We start from the raw sequence: 5,000 nt of genomic DNA on the forward strand, positions 1-5,000 counted from the left end.
TGTATAGAAGCTAAGTTGACGAAGGTCACGCAGGACATGGAAGCACTAGAAAATAAGAAGAGCAATTATAACAGCATATTCAAGGGCACACTCAAACAGCACATCAACAAAAGGAGAAGGAAAAAAGAAAACCGCAGAAAGTCAAATGAAAGAAAGAGGAAGCGGACTGAAAACAACGTCCAACGAGTTTATGGAATCTGTGTTGGAAACCCGCTAGGAAATGATCTTCCACAATGCCTTGTGTACCCTCCTAGAATGGCCGTCCCGGAAGAGTGTATTAAAGTTGAGGATGTTGCCACGTCGTTATTTAGAAGAGATGGGCCATACATCGCACAGCTCTTGGAAGGGAATTATTTCACCACAAACCTTGAGCAGGAAGTCAGAGATTATGTTTACACCTTCATGTACCCTGAAGAGTACACTTTGACGGAAAGCATTGCTGCTTCTTGCAGCATTGGTGAAAGAGACTCCCATAGCAGCACAAGTGGCGACGAAGAACTCGATGACAGCGAAGATGAAGACGAGTGCCAGAGAAAGTTGCATTCGAAAATAATAGTGTTAAATACTTCTTTTCAGTAGCTACAAATGCTTTTTGTGGCGAAACGTTTTTTTAAAGCAGAAGGAAAGTTTGTAATAAATTTGTATCCTGCCTTCTATGTTTATTCTATAGCAATTTTTTGATATTCAAACGTTATGCCATTTTAAAGTTTTACTAAAATATTTCACGTGACCCCCCCTTTTTCCCTTATTTTTTGGGATGGCCCCCCCTCGAAAGCCATTTTTTTCGCATGCCCCCCCCCAAATCCCACCAGCCCCCCCCTACCTTATAAAAAATGAACGGTCCCTTAATCAATTATGTTAAATATTGCCATCTTGTGATATTGAAGACTGAAGGCATTGAGCTGATGACTCACGTAACGTTTCTACAACTTTATTCACAACGAAGACGTGTAAGATTAGAGAACAATCTCTTGCATTTCAAACCGGTGTCTGATATGTTTTTGAGTTACTGAGTAACATTTCCAGAATATAACCTCGCAATGAAGTCACGTTAAAGGGAATTAAGTTACATCACGAGGGTAATTTTTAACAAGACGAAATGACGGGCTGTTTGGCTGATAGGTGTAGGTACCTTGTATCTCATGTGTCCGCCCATAGCCGCCGCCATTTTGGCGTAGTCGGTGATGGGTCGCCTGTTCCCAACAGCTGATACTGGTCTTTTGGCCATAGCTTGCTGGCTGCTCAATACAACGTGCAACATTAGAACTAGTCAACATAACAAGCCACAACAAAAAGCGATCAGTAGAACGTGAATCAAAAGGATAATATTGAACCGGGTAAACTTTATGTGATTTTTTAAAAAGGGGAAAGTCACAGGGGCATTAGACTACGAGCAGTCTCTCTGTTGCTTGAAAATCCGTGGAGAAGAACGCAACGAAGAACGCAACGCAGTCACGCTCGCACGTTCACTTGATTTGCTTTCTTCCCCACGAATTTTCGAGCAAAAGAGAGACTGCTCGCAGTGTACAGAGGCATTGGCCAAAGCTGTTAACAAGAAACGACAAGGAGTACCGCTATTCACTCTTAAAGGACCCTAGTCAGCCACACCTTTGTTTTTGTTTAACACGCGAGAGTTTGGCTATTATATTTTATTCGGAGCATGTCGAAACAAAGAAACATAACCACTAAAGATAATTAAACGTACTTTTAGGAACACAACTTACAGGAAAGCAATAAGATTTCGCTTCACCATGCAATATCAATAATTTCGATGGCATCGAAAATGGTGGAGACTGACTAAGGTTCTTTAAATGAAAATACAAAGCAATCAAAACAAAACCTTTCCCAGTATCACTCTACAACGTACTTTAATGAAAAAAAAAAAAAAAAGGAATAGGACTTTGTGTACGAGTCAGCAAAATGTCCATCACCTGCCATTCTGAGAAGAAGGTTTTAACTTCCACTCTTCGTTCTCTTCATCGTAACTCGCTCTGTTTGTTAATTTGACTTTCTCGTCTGGAGAAATGAAGTTCTCTATTATTAACGTTCTACAAAAGAAAAAAAAAAGGAAATAATCACGGTAAATTACAGTTCACTTTGCCAAAAAGACTGACAAATAGCTTGTGAAACAAGGATTCCATAAAAAAATATCTTGGGAAGAATTGACAGGCTACTTTAACAAATATGGTTACCACAGACATCAGTTTTCAAAATTCCCTGATTTTCACCTGAATATAAATATCAAACTGTTCCTTATTGGGGAAAAACTTCAGTGACATCACAGTAACCCGAAATGTTTCTTCCAGCCCTTAATGGAATTGAATCATCCATGCTAAACTATTTCAGATTTTACTGACTTTCCGTCAAAATGTAATTGTTTTCCTAACTCAAGATAAAACCCCTGACTTTTCCCCGACCTTGAAGATTTTTTTTCCCCTGAACAGTTCCTGACCTGTGGCAACTCTAAACAAAACCTCGGCTCATTTATTCTCAAGACCTGGAATCGGTTTCTCGAAAGCCCCGGAAATTTTTCGGGCCCGGAAAGCCATTTTAAAAATTAATCTGTAACTAAAAACTTCTTGTATGAACGGAATCTGTTCATATTAAGAATATGTGAATAAAACAGCTCTGTAATCATAAGGTTTAAGATTTTGCTACGGCTTTCCGGGTGCGAAATCTTTTCGCGACCTTCAAGAAACGGGCCCCTGGACTAACTAGACGTGTTATAAAACCGAAGTTTTAGTTTGTAACTCACTTTAGTTTCAGTTCCCTTGTCAGATCCTCCAGTGCTTGCTCTAACTCTTGCCTTTCTTGAATATGCGCTTCTTGCTGGTCAGAAATCTCCGACCGAATGGTTTGTAACTTTACAAACAACTGCAAGACAGGTTTCAGACTAACAAGTTAGCTTTCTTCGTTGCTTCACTAGATTTTCCCTTCCTACGTATTCTACGCTCTTGAAATGCTTCCCTGTGCTCTTGCACTGTCGAAGTGACTGCTACACAGACATTTTTCTCTGTGTGGTTTGCGATTTTCTGCTTGTTTTATTATTTTCCTCTAGTCCGCTGAGTACAAAATGTAATTCGAAGTCTTGCATCACCAGTGGATTCTTCGATGATAGTCATTGCACTCACTGACCGTCCCTATAGCTAATATCAAATGTATTGTGTGATATCTGAATCTTTGAAGCGATGGCCACTCGAGAAGGAGGGACTGTATTTTATTAAGCTTTTTCTTTTACCTTTTTCAGCTTCTTAGTTTTGGTATCCACTTCTTGTTGAAGCGATGTGAACGTTTCTTTTATTTCCAGGGTGTTTTCGTCCTTCTCCTCGAGCTTTTGTTGCATTTCTCTTTCACGGCGCTAAAAATGAAATAGAATTTAGAGACAAAGAGAGAATTTTGACAAATGTGAAAGGAATCTTAAGAGAATAGTTTGGTATCGCGGTAAACGGACGAGCAACACCGATACAACATTGAAACAATAAGAATCGTGGAAATATTAACCCTTTAACACCCAAATTTTCACAAAAAATGCCGTTAACCCTTTGACTGCCAAGCAGCATATACACAGTCCTGAGTGGTCGTGCTCTTTGTACAACTTGTGACGTCATCAACTTAAATGTCACCAGATATTCTTGATAAGCAGATAGTAGAGCTAGGATAGATCTATCCGCACAACGGTCGGCTTTGGATATCGACCGCATTTGACGTAGCAAATTGAAAAACAACGTTAACAGTTTTGGTGCAAAATGGTGGTAAAATGGCCAATTATACCTATAAGTGATCAGAGTCCCATTTCCAAGCTTTGCCCATAATTAACACCCAACTTTTTACGGCAGCCAGAAAAAAATATGAAACGCAAACGTAGCGAGAGTAAAAGGGCCGAGAATAAAGAAAGAAAATGGGCAAGAAAAAAAAAATCGCAACGGGCAATCGCAAAACAAAGAAACAAAAAAAGGCCAAACTTTGGCTTATGCGCATGCACCAAATTAAAATGCTGTAAACTTTTGTTTCTGGTAATCTTCGGGAAATCTGTCTTTTTGGTAAAAAAAAAAAAAAAAACTGGGGGCAATAAGGATTGATGATGATGAAGGCCCATTTAGCGTCATGACAGCCAAAATAACTGATTTAACGGTCAAAAACGGCATTTTTCGTGAAAATTTGGGCGTTAAAGGGTTAAAGAAAAGCACAACCTAACCCTCTGTATTTTTTGCAAAAACGCATAAGATCGTTTATCGGCCCAAAGTTTGCTCGTTATAAAGACTTAAATAGGTAAATTGGACAGAATTATGGAGAAAAGAGGAACTTTTGGAAAAAAATGTACTTTTCTCTAAGGAAAACAGGGCTGGGTATGATTGGAGCGAAATAACTTGAAGCTCGAATTTGAGCCTTGTTTTGCTGGGGTTGAAGGGAATTAGAATTGACTCTTCTATTCAAAAGGAGGTTTTAATTTTAATAAAGCTGTACGTGATAATTATATATTTATCAATTTATGTAGAGGCATTTTGGTGCTACCCGGAAAGAGGAAAGCGTGATAAGCGAGTTCGACAGCTAGTACAGGTCATTACCTGTTGTTCAGCGATCTGTTTTCTTCGTTCCTCTAGTGCCCGTTCTTGTTCAGACGTTTTGTCGATAATGCTCTTCCCTCCAACCAGTAATTTGCTTTCCATCATCTTTTAAGAAAAAAAGACACAGAAACAAATCTTTAACAAGATGCCTTAACCCTCGTGTACAGGCCTTATCTTGTAAGCTTAGTATATAATTAATATGACATTAACCAAAAGCTCAGAAGAAAACGATCCCATTCCACTTTTAGTTACCGTTGTTATAAATCAACTTACCTTGATTTTTGATTTTAAAGCAGATTGTGCTTCTTGTTGCTTTTTCAACAGCTGCGCCCTCTTCTGAATTTCACCCATGAGTTTCTCTTTTTCCTTAAAAAAAGAAAAGTAGAGAATGAGTAATAGTAAAAAGTGATATCAACTGAAAAATTATTGTGTTAA

The 5,000-nt window shown here is 38.7% G+C and overlaps 1 pseudogene across 1 annotated transcript in view; it reads right to left on the bottom strand.

Moving 5' to 3' along the window:
* Window positions 1–5,000, bottom strand: part of LOC145500457 (kinesin-II 95 kDa subunit-like) — a 29,555-nt pseudogene that overhangs the window by 2,566 nt on the left and 21,989 nt on the right. The window contains exons 18-23 of the transcript XR_014051071.1: window positions 4,839–4,931; window positions 4,566–4,670; window positions 3,239–3,358; window positions 2,756–2,874; window positions 1,932–2,048; window positions 1,133–1,238 (exon numbers count right to left, since the gene is read on the bottom strand). The product of XR_014051071.1 is annotated as a kinesin-II 95 kDa subunit-like (transcript). The remainder of the gene's footprint in view (window positions 1–1,132; window positions 1,239–1,931; window positions 2,049–2,755; window positions 2,875–3,238; window positions 3,359–4,565; window positions 4,671–4,838; window positions 4,932–5,000) is intronic.

This window comes from Orbicella franksi, chromosome 10, assembly GCF_964199315.1.
Source record: "Orbicella franksi chromosome 10, jaOrbFran1.1, whole genome shotgun sequence".
NCBI lineage: Eukaryota > Metazoa > Cnidaria > Anthozoa > Scleractinia > Merulinidae > Orbicella > Orbicella franksi.